The sequence below is a fragment of the Dermacentor albipictus genome, chromosome 4, assembly GCF_038994185.2.
Source record: "Dermacentor albipictus isolate Rhodes 1998 colony chromosome 4, USDA_Dalb.pri_finalv2, whole genome shotgun sequence".
Classification (NCBI taxonomy): domain Eukaryota; kingdom Metazoa; phylum Arthropoda; class Arachnida; order Ixodida; family Ixodidae; genus Dermacentor; species Dermacentor albipictus.
Window position 1 is genome coordinate 67,067,164 of NC_091824.1, and position 12,375 is coordinate 67,079,538.

The 12,375-nt window shown below is 44.9% G+C and overlaps 1 long non-coding RNA gene across 1 annotated transcript in view; it reads left to right on the forward strand.

Moving 5' to 3' along the window:
• Positions 1–7,312, forward strand: part of LOC135897611 (uncharacterized) — a 174,986-nt gene extending 167,674 nt beyond the window's left edge. Inside the window, exon 3 of the long non-coding RNA XR_010563099.1 lies at positions 6,358–7,312. This is a non-coding gene — a long non-coding RNA (uncharacterized lncRNA). The remainder of the gene's footprint in view (positions 1–6,357) is intronic.
• The last annotated feature ends 5,063 nt before the right edge of the window (positions 7,313–12,375 follow it).

The window sequence follows — 12,375 nt, forward strand, 5'->3', positions numbered from 1 at the left end:
AAAGTTTTGAAGCTATCCCTATGAATCCAAAGCATTCGAGCTTTTACTGCAAAATATTGTGGTACACTCAGCTGAAATCCTTTCTTTATATCTAGGAAGATACCTCTGACAATTTTGTTGTTGTTCGAAGCCCGCTTTATTGTTTCTGCCGCAAAATGTACTTCCGTGCACGTCCGCACCAATAAAACTGCGTCGTTTTCAGGATGGAGCTCTGTTGTTGTCTCGCGCTTATGATATTTAAGTCTGAGAAGATTTAAGATAGAAGGCATGTGCTGTCGGGTGGTTAGTTTCATGACATTGGTGACCATTCTCAAAATTCTGAGGAATAAATTTGTCAAGAATGTAAGACATGGCATGAGCAACTTTAGTGATAGAATAGTGTGGCAATAAAATACGCATATACAGCATGTCGTATAGCATGTAGTGGTCAGTTTGGCTAGGGCAAATCATCGAGACATGTCGTTTTCAGTGTAACATGACCAAGTTTTATGGTCAACAATTTAAGAAAGTAAACAGGATCTAAAAACGCCTTCCACTTTGCGCTGCCCTTCCTGCATGCTAGCAGTGATAACGCAAATATTTCGGGCAACGTACGGTGGTCAGAGACGAATGCTTCACGAATATGTTGATGGTGATTTAAGTTTGAGTACAGCGTGCACCACGACAATTGAAGGAAATGGGCTAGAAGCCATTGAAAATAATGTCATTTAGTTTAGGAGAGATTTTAGTCGGTGTAGTGGAGAACATATCAACGAATTCAAAAGCACGCACTACCGATTTAGGTGTGCAATATAGATATTAGGCTTAGAAAAATAGTTGACTTTCTTAGATGATTCTTCGGACAACGGTTCAAGGGTGGTTGTGTTATTTCTAAGTGATTTATGCTGGTGCGATGAGTCTGTAGAGCACCTTCTGTGCCATTGCCAATCCTGTGACACTCAACGACGTACTCTACAAACTAAAATCAGTCTATTACATAACAGATTGCTCTATGAGGAAAAGTTCCTGGGACCATGGCCTATGCATTCTTGCATGCAAAATGCCACAAAAGCGCTTTTGCCCTTCTTGAAGGCTACTGGACTGTACGAGCGCTTGTGACAGTGGATATTCCTCTGTGACTGACTCTCCGAATGACTGACTTCACTATATTTCTTCTCTCTCCTTCTCATCTAATCTTCCCCTTTCCTCATCCCGAAGTGTAAGGTAGCCAACTGGATATGTCCTTGCTTCACCTCCCTAACTTTCCCTTTCCGTTTCTCTGTGTCTATCTTTGCGCATATTGGATTTTTTTATGCCTCTGAGAGAGACATGCACACCATGGTACCTTGGTGGTGAAGCAGCGCACAGACACGGACACAGTGAAGAGAAACAGGAAAAGACGACACTCGCTGCCCGTGTGTCCTTTGTGTCTCTTTGTGTCCGTGTCTGTGCGCTGCTTCATCACCAAGGTACCATGATCACACACCAACTAGCCCAACTTTCCACTTTATTGAACATGCACACCAGCGTGAAAAATTAGTATGCAAAATGTTATAATTATACTTCACGTTTAAACTCCGGTTATGACGCGTGCCAGTGGCCTGTAAACTCGCCCCTTCACGATCGAAGCGTTCGGGAAACGAGCAGGAGGGACTGCCACTTTAGCTGCCGCGGAGAAGAGAAGAAACGCAGGAAGATTTATGGTCAGTCACTAATGAAATGGGTGAAGCCTCGTGACACCTCTCGGTCTTATACGCCACAAAGAGAGGGAGATAGAAGCTGTGGGAACAAAAACAGGGCCTGTCTCCACTGCGGGGAGCAATGAGCGTTCCGCGGGTGCGGGGTCCAAAACAAAGACCTGTCAGTGGACCCGGCGACTGAGGTTCAAAGCCGGATTGCGGCCATTCATATAGCTCGAGGAGGGGGGGGGGGGTGAGCGAACCGTGCGCACGTGCCTGGTACACATGGCCCGTTTTGCTTGCTACCCTTGTATTACGATTGTGCCAGCGGGACGGAACGTTCGTTCGTCCACCGCGAGGCTCTCTCCACTGATTTGTTCTGATTTTTCATCTTGCGTCAATGGGTGTCCATTAGTGACTGCTGCTGCACAGAGCCCCAGACTTTTCCAGTGCAATATTGCACGCCTGCTCGAAACACGCAAAAGGAGCGCCGAGAATAGTTTCCCAATCTTCATACGTTTTCACGTGCCCTAGCCAAAAGATTATGACGCTGTTAACGTTGGAGATTTGAGATTACCTGACTGCAGAGAGAGTTACAAATGATGTGGGACACATATAGGTGATCGCTCTTTAATTTCGCGCATATATTGGCAGAGCTACTTTAGATTGCTGCGTCCTAGTATCGCCGCCTGACTAAGTGTTTATGACGCTCTTTTTTCGAGCTATAAATTATGGTTTCGATTACTCACTGCTGAATACACATTACGACCAATGCTTAATACAAAGACCTGCGTTTATTTGTATCTTTTAGGTGCATTCTAAAGAATAGTCCACATCAGTCAATTGGCCTCAGGTGTGATGGAGGATAAATCAGCATGGTAATTATGCTGTGTACTTAACCAAAGTAGAAGTTAAGATGAACTTTGTTACATAGACCCATGATACCCAGGAAACAGCAAAAACGCGTCGCTGACATGCTTTTGTGTTACTTTCCTAAGAAACCATGAACTTGATTTGAACTGGATAGTAAGATAACCAGAATTGAATAACTGGGGTAAAAAAGAACGCATAACTTTTAATTATTACGTAGAATCGAAAATGAAGATTAACTTCATCTCAAGCTCGTTGTTTTGGTGTAATAGAGCTATATATTACCAGACATTGAAACTTCTTATCCTTTACAAATTCTTCCTATACATGTTCAGAGGAAATTCCGTGCCCGGCGCAGCACTTATGCTGCATGATTTTTATTTTTTGCGATGACGTTCAAGAAAAGCATACATGTTATCAATTAGCTGCATACCAACGATTACACCTTTGCTTTCTAATAACTCTCCTCGCTGCTGAATATGCTGGCGCATTTCAATTTATTGCTCATTTATTGAACAACAAATATTCGACGACGATTTACCTTATAACTAATATATGAGCAAAAAACTGCTGCGGAGGTCTCACTGCTTCTAAATGCATTCGAAGCACGCAGCGCAACTATTTTTGCGATCTCTTGAAGGATGCTGGCTTATGTGAACGCCTTTGACTTGGTGAGGCGTTCCACACGCATCCACGAACTCACCGCATTTTTCCTTCCCTCCTACTCCTCGCTCTGCTTCATCTTTCCATTCCCCTTTCCTGTCCCTCAATGTTGAGCAGCCAATGAAACGCATTTCTGGCTAACATCCCTGCCTTTTCTCTCCTCCTCTTCCACTTGTATAGACAAAACGTTCGTAGAATCATTCGTCATGTTGCGTCGAATATCTCGCTTCTCTGTCTTGCCCTTGAGCTCCCAAATTTCCCTTTGCGCTTTGGAGCGTGGCACTTTAATCTCGGAAATAACTTCTAAGATCTGTGGTCCCACAGCCGTCATTACGCCACGTCGAAGCACTTCTTTGGCGTAACGTTGTGCTAAGCGTTATGTTGTGAAATTTTGTTTTGTTTCACTCTTTAGGGGACAATAGGGGGCGGGAGGGTGTACTGTGGTCTGTGAAAATATCTCAAGAGCAACTGCCCTATATGACTGGCGCCGCAGTGTCAGGACGGACTTTCTACTGCTCATTGTTAGGAAAGTGCAAACGGACAAAGATGACAGAACACAGGACGTCTTTGTCCCTTCGCACATACCTAACACAGAATCCACACCAAATGATCCAATTCACCATCTTGTTGAGCTCCCTACCGTGTAGCGTTTTTAAAAGTAAATATCGACATGCATGACGGGCGTGCCAACAAAAGATTTTGTGTGTAGGCAGCCTATGTGAATTCCTTCCTAGCGATTGACGCGCATGTGAACATCATGCCCCTTATAGGAGCCTTTAAGTGGTGTCTTCTCTGACCCTGCTTACGCATACCCATAAGAGGCTGAAATACTCTATTTTACCATACTCAGGAGATATGAGAGCTTCGTGATTGACACAAAATGCTGTTATTATATTTGAAGCTAAGTCATTGGCAGCTAACGGTAATTAAGGTAGTTCAGAGCTGCTTCTCAGCCATCATGGCTACGACCTCTGCTCCTGGGCGAATACTATAGTGACGTGGGCATAACCATATCACAGTGGCGTGCCTTAAATAGCACGCAGACCGGCAGGGTTAGCCACTCTTACTCGGAATGTCTCTCTCCTTGTCGTGAGTGCGTCACCACGATTCCATCAATTCAGTCTATGCTACTAATGCAAGTACATACAATGTACAGCACATCTTCACCCCATATACCCGTTGTCCTTCTGGAAGTGCGAACGGTTATACAGGTTTATGAAGAATACTACTTCCCATGCTGTCTGGAAGCCTCCTCTATTCAGTTCAAAAGTACTTGCAGGGTGAGATGTCGTGGTTTTTTCACCCACTTGCTTTTACCCAGTGGAACACAGAGAGGCAGCCCTCGCGGCTTTAAGCGACCATGCTGGATTATATAGTGCAATCCTGTTGTTACCCCTTAAAAGAGGGTGCCTTCCATGTGGCTAAGACCTTTTAAAACACAAGGACGATGAGCTGAAGTTCAGAAATGACATGGCGAAAAGTTGTGTCTTTAGGAAGCGTGCGATTCACTGGAGCTCTCACTGTTGACTGGCCTAAAAAACGCTTCAGTGGCAGAAACATCTGCCGTTTTTTTATCAGTGACACCAACGTGCGCATCAACCATTGAAACGACGTACGGAAATCCCACTGTCTTGTGGAAAGTCCTATGTAGAACAAACTGGCCACTGCGCCAATAATCGAATGAATGAGGACGCTAATAGCTTGAAGAACCTGACTGCCCATCTTTGAGTGCACTATAAAACCGGCTCTTGTCAGCGGAGATTTTGTGATGTGAAGGTCCCGGGCAAAAGTAAAGACAAAAAGGCACGCCAGGTATTGGAAGCGCTTTACATCAAAGAAAAAAAGGTAGTGCTTGTGCAAGTCAGAATTCTTCTTATCTTTTGTACAACGTGCAGCATATCTTATTTATGACAATAAACTCATGTTGATAGTTCTGATAATCGACCTCGGTATTCTGTCCGAGGTGGCTGCAGTGCACCTGCGCGTTGGAAACAATAAATATTCGGTATCTCGACGCATTTTGAATAAATTTCTTGTAGCGCCTCTGAGATGCCTGCGTGCCTGATGCCTGATTGTGCCTTCGCGTTACAATTATGTTGTTAAACAAACGCAACTTCAATGAATTTATCCTATGCTGTATTGACATTAGAATGAAGTAAAAGCAACGCCTTCTATGTGCAGACATTTAGGACGAATACGTGTCCTAGCGTTTTTAGCGCGCAAATACTGGACACAGAAGGGATAAAGCAAGCATAAGCGCCATTCTTATTCTTCCCGTGCCAGTGACTTCTGTGCGTTAGGACGTTTGATCATGGGATACCAGTTAGCCCGAACTTTCACTTTGTTGATCAATATACGGCATTGCAAAAGCTTTTTCAGTATTTTCCATGCTTGCGAATGTGCAAGCGTAATTGCAGGTATGTTCAGGAACGAAGACGTCAGTTCTGCTATTAAGCATCTGTGATAATTATGCGCGTGGCCAAACCAGAACTTCCTAATTGGTACCTTGACTAAATGGATGCTCGCTCACGCCACGAAAGGTGCAAACGACCATTCGCGGAGAAAGCAATCGTGCGATGAGCCGCGCCCGTGTTTCCGCGTACCATCCCATACTGGACGCAAATTGAAGAGCTTCATCTGGCTGTCAAAAATGTACCGCGCTGATAAAGGGTCGGAGTTATAAGGGGTGGCGTGGACGCTGGTTGTTATGCTCCACAAGTTGCTCGGGTCTGCATCAGGGCTGCCAGTAAACTGATTACAGGTACGCCCCGTGTGCAGTTTCCTATTATCGCGTGTGCATGCGAAACGGCACGGCAATAACAGGGATGGTATGGCTTTTGGTAAGCAAGTTTTCGGCAACAGGGAACAATGTGATTCATATGGAAGGTTCCATTTGGAGAGTTTGCCATTCTTACTATGTTCGAAGGGACAAACATTTGGGGCAATCATTTTCGGAGGCAATCGAACCGCACCTGTGCGAATATTGGGCCGTAAGCATTTCTTGTTCGGTGCAAAACTCGCTATCGGACGTTGTCCGAGCACCGACTGTCTATCGGACTGTATGTAAATTCCTGAAAACTTAATAAAACACGTGACAAAAAGCGTTTATTTCTGCCTGAAGCAGTTACCAACCTTCACAAAAGTTTTTTTTTTCATTTTTGTACAGTTACAGAGAAGCGTGCTCACTGGAGGTGGCGATGATGGTGAGGATCTCGCCCCCATGGACTTCGGATCACCAGACTTCGAATGACAGTCCCTCGAGCAGGAGCAACTTGGTGCGGGGTCCACCGCACAGCCGCTGACCCAGGCTTGAGCGGTCCAGCTCGAACGTCAGGTCTCGAAGCAGCATCACAGCGGCCGCATTTAGCATCATGTCGACGTGACCATTGGCACCACGGCCCACATTTCAGCGAAAGGCGTTGTTACGCACACATAAGAACAACAAGACCAGAATCAGCTCTGGCCAGAGGACGATGACGACGTGTAATGCCGATGTGTGTACGACAACTAACGAGTCACGTGCCACGCGTTGAACTAATGATAGGTATTGGTAGGGCATATTGGGCATAGCCTAAGGGCAGTTGGAGGGAGGGTGGGTAATCGGAACCTAGCACTGATAAGACGAAGGCTTACTTCAGTATAGAGTTGGTGAAAGCAGAGGAAAGATAAGCAGAGGATGTTGCTGAAAGTGATGAAAAGCCTAAAGCACGGAAAACTACGTGTGGCGCACGTCTGCAAAATTTAGCTGAAATGTTCACAGCAGCGTATGTTACTCGCCTATTGTGTTTTTTACCAAGCTACCAAGGTGGTTCAGGATCCTTTTAACCCTGTAATACATAACGCACCATCTGTATACTGCTGCGTTTGAGACTTCGAAATTCATATTTGCGCGCGTGAAAAACAAGTAGCGATAACAATAGGCTGGAGCTAAATGCGGTTGTGAGCAGCTTAGTAATAGGATTGCTAACGGCAGTGCTAATTATCTTTACTGACAAATTTTATTGCTTTAAGCACAAGGGCCATCCAGCGGGCTGAGCATGCCGCTAGGACCCAAGAACTTCTGGCCGTCACCTAGGCGGGGCCTTTGGCCCTCCCCACCAACTGGCAGGGCACACAATAAAGTTATTTCCTCCTCCTCCTCCTCCTCCTCCTTTGAGCACAAATGTGCCGTCCATGGTGAGGAATGAAGGTGAACAAGTTTTGAAAATTTTCTGGGATGTAGAACTGTGCTTGGGCACTGCTTAGTTAAACACTCCCCAATACTCTTGGCTTCATTGTTGTTGGACGCTTTGAACAGCAAACTCTGCAAAGTAAGTATTTGAAACCTCTTGCAATCAGGGGCCTCATAAGCGGACAACGAAGACTGAAGTGGCACGAGACTTCTACGGCAATACTCAACATTCTTATGTATGTAAATAAGTTATGTAAATATGTTTGGATGACTTATGACGCGACTTTTAACTGGCGCTTGCATATTGAGTAAGTAGCCGGAAGAGGTACACGTGTCATTGGCATATTGCATAGCGTAGGCTATGCAATCCACTTATTAGAAAGAACCAATCAAAGATATATCGCATGTATATTCGTGTTGCTTTTTAGCCTGGTTGCGCACTCTTCTAGATTGCTGCACCCTCATTTTCTCTTGAAGTGCTGTGCGCTTGGGCTTAGCATAAGGCGTCCTTAAAGCTGTTGCAAATATTCTACGTCTACAATCGCAAGTTCCTTCTTTCTTTGGTAGCTACCGCCTTTCGGCTCTACAGACGTTCTTAAGAAGCCACAAGCCACCGCCAAGACGTTCGGAAACTGTTTTCATTTCCGTCCCCAGCGTAACTTTTCATGCGCGTATTTCGGATATACTTCTGTTCCGGCAGCTCTTATTCAATTTATAATGAGTTCAATGTCATTTTTTCTTGCGATCTAAAATTACTTCCACATAGCATTTTCGTCATCATTGCGACATTTGCGGCCCTATGTACTACATAAACTAAAAGCTTGGAAAGTTCAGTTCAGCTATTGGCACAACCTCCGCATGATTTCATTTATGAGTATCTTCTCTGGCACGCTCAGTGAAATATATTGCTTTGTGTAAAAATGTTTACGAGCTTCGAAATAACCGTACCGTTGACGCCGTGCGTTACCTCACGCCGCTTCCTAACTAACAGTGTGGTGGTCCCTAAACACCCTTTATGATCTTTAAAAGCTAAGTACCGAAAATATTTGCGGCCCTGCCGGCGCACTTTATTGAAAAGCTTCCACTTCCAGCTGGGAGATGCTATGTTCGTCTGCCACGTTGTTCGTGGGCCAGTCCAGCTGCGGAGTTCGACGGCGCTAGCACGCTTGTTTTCTTGCTGTGTAGTTCTATTGGCTACATAATTTCAGTGAAAGTAACTTTTGTATATCTGTCGCTGTTTGCTGGAAGTTATCGTACCTTTCCGAACGATTCTTGTGGTCTGCTGCTGCAATGTTTCATTGTTCGCGTCAATACAATTATTTACGCATATTAAAAGCCCAGATAGCACAACTATGGGCACAATTCATGTTTCGAAAAGCCTACCATCCGTCTGAATAGTGATTCCGCACCAGATTTGTCTATGAAATGCAAATTTGGCTTAGTGATCATGTTGGGTTTGTTCCTGAGCGCGAATGATGCGTAACTGCGAAGTGCGGCATCCTATTTAAAATCACTTAGTTGAGCTTTGGTTCAATACTTAAACACCAATGTACAGGAGACTCGGTTGAGGTTTTATTACAGTACAAAGCGAAAGAAAAAGACACTGCTGGTCGCGCCAGTTGCTGTCTGAGGTTTTGCGCATACAAGCTACGGCCGGCAGAAATAATAACGGTCGGGAGAAGACGGCTAGTGGATGGACTGATAATGGCGAGCAAGGACAGGGAAGAGGTATGCGAACTGTTTAATACGTACGACAATAAGTTTGCACCACTTGTACGCGAGTGTCCTGACACAGTTCGGAATTCTACGACGACCGAGTGACCGTTGCAAACATATTCAATAACACACTTCATATACTAAGCTGCAGGCACAGTTCTCAATTGTGCTACATGCCAGCGACTGATCGGAACATCTGCCATAACACTCTGCACATACAAAGGCGCGCGCGTGCACTGCTTTCTAGCGAACTAAGCAGCCGCAGTGCGACTACTCAGTTTCATCGTTTTGTGCCGCAATTGAACACACACAAAAGGAAGACACATAAAGACAACACGGGTCTTTTGTGTGTGTTCAACTGCGGCAAAAAACATGTCTTTTAGCAAGCACCAACAAAGCCAACAAGCAGTTCTGTTGAAAAAAAGTTTCATCGTTCGCACCGTCTACGACAAAACAGCACGTAAATAACAGCTGGAGCACCCTACTGGCACGTTTTCCTTCTTGTCAGTACCTAACTAATTTGCAATGATTCTTTACTGCATCTCACAGTAAAGCTGTGAAAGCAAATTCATGCCGATCATGTGCATACAGCGCGTACAATAGCCCCGCCGGAGCGCGTTAGGAACATGGCGGTCGAAGCGAGCCGCAAGGGAAAGGGTGGTAGGAGAGGAGGAACTTGACGCTGCTTGGCGAAAGACGATCTAAGGGCTTTACTTGTCATATGCGAATGACATCTTCACAAGCTACGAAATAGCGCACTCGCACTTGCGTTGCCGTGTAGATGAGCATTCTACGACCATCGACAAGTGACAGAAACTCGCGGATCAATCAGTGAGGCACACTAACTGAATTCCCTTTATAAACAGACTCAGGTATCCCTTTGACAGAGCAACTAAACCGCGTCTTATCAACGCACATCGCTCATGCTCGTAGCGCCATACCAATGCACGTCATGGATGTTTGAATTAATATATATTTCAAACTTGTAAAACGATCCCACGTTGCATTTCGTTTTAAGAACTGCGCCACTACAGGCGCGAAACGCAGGCACACGTCAACCGCAGCGCAAATGCGTAGGCCGACCCAAAATGCACGCTATAGAGTTTAGCGGGAACGCGTAGCCAGCGTGACTGGCGCGGGAATAGAACACGTCCCATCTCGTCGTCAGAACGACCTGAGACAATGTAGTCAGCTAAAACGGCCTACCTGGCCAAGGAACTGGTCGATGAAACAATGGCTGTACCTGTGCTATTCCAGTAGCCGAGAGGGTGAAGTGTTCAGTTCGCACCCTTAAGAACGGTGGTTGGAATCGTGGTGCCTGCATACATGCGGGTACTCAGGATCGCACTCCGACTACGAGAGCTGGATCCTAGGGTCGGCGTCTGCATTGCCAATGCGCGGACTAACGGTTGTGAGGGCGTCCGTACTGGGATAGGAGTAGCTCCGCATGATTAGGGAATCCGGCAATGTGGTAGTCCATCGAAATATAGTGCATAAGAGAAACTCCCGTGCCATAGTTTTTAAGATCCAGAGCTTTCGAGAGAAGTTTTGCAAAGGTAAGGGGATATTTTCACGGCCTATAGAACTACCGTTCTTCATCAGCTCCAATCCATTTATTTAGCGCGTAAATAAATGTAAGGGCACGCATGGGGCCCTTTATATGCGAAGATCCAGTTCTTTCGGGGAAAGCTATACTTCGTGACGGAGGCGGTATTTTCATGGGTACAGGCTTCCCATTTTTTTCATTCTGTGGAGAAAATTATTATGGGCTCCTTTATGCATTTATCGCATAAATCGACGTCTGGGCACGCGTCTACAGGTACAGGTACAGGTACAGGTACAGGTACAGGTACAGCTACAGGTACAGGTACAGGTACAGGTACAGGTATAGGTACAGCTCTTTTGGGGCAACTTATACTTCGTGGCAAAGGTGGCATTTTCATGGGCTATGGGCTTACCATTCTCTCACTTTTTGAAAAAAATATCGTGTGATAATTGATGCATTTATCCCATTAACCAATATCTGGGCGCGCGTATGGACCTATATATGCGAAGATTCAGCTCTGTCGGGGCAACCTATATTTCGTGGCTAAAGGCGGTATATTGATGGGCTAGTATATTGATAGGCTTACCGTTTTTTTTTTTCATTTTTTGGAGAAAGTAATTCTGCGCAAATTCATCAATTAGTCGCAAAAATTGACGTCTGGGCACATGTCTGGGCTTATATATGCGAAGGTACAGTTCATTTGGGGCAACCTATACTTCATGGCTGAGGCGGTATTTTCATGGGCTATGAGTTTCGCATTTTTTCATTTTTTGGAGGAAATTAATCTGCACTTATTCATTCATTTATTGCATAAATCGACCTTTGCGCACGCGTCTGGTCTTATATATGCGAAGATAAAGGCCATTCGGGGCGACTTATACTTCGTGGCTGAGCCAGTATTTTCATGCACTTACCATTTTTCATACACTGGAGAAAATTATTCTGTGCCAAATATTTCACTTATCGCCTAAATAGACGTCTGGGCCTATATAGGCGAAGATACAATACTTTCTGGCCAATTTAAACTCGGTGGCTGAGACAGTATTTTCATGGGCTGTAGGCTTACCGTTTTAAATTTTTGGAGAAAACAAATTCTGTGATAATTCATTTATTTATCGCATAAATCCACAACTGGGCGCAGGTCAAGGCCTATGTGCGCGAAGTTACAGCTCTTTCGAGGCAACTTATACTTCGTGGCAGAGGCCGTGTTATCATTTTTTCATTTCTTGGAGAAATTTTTTGTGTGCTAATTCATTCATTTATAGCATAAATGGACGTCTGGGCGCAGGTCTAGGCTTATATATATATCAAGTTGTAGCTCTTCCGAGGCAAACAATACTTCGTGGCTGAAGCGGTATTTCCATGGGCTATCGGCTTACCGTTTTCTCATTTTTGGGGAAAATTACTCTGTGCTAATTCATTCATTTATCGCATAAATCGACGTCTGGGCGCGTGTCTGGGCCTATATTTGCGAAGCTACAGCTGTTCTGGGGCAACATATACTTCGTGGCAGATGCGGTATTTCCATGGGCTATAGGCTTATCATTTTTTTTTTCATTTTTGAAGACAATAAATTCTGTGATAATTCATTTATTTATCGCATAAATCGACGTCTGGACGCGCGTCTGGGCCTATATATGCAAGGTTACAGCTCTTTCGGGGCAACTTATACGTCGTGGCATAGGCAGTATTTCCATGGACAATAGGCTTACCATTTTTTCATTTTTGGAGAGAATACATTATGTGAGAAT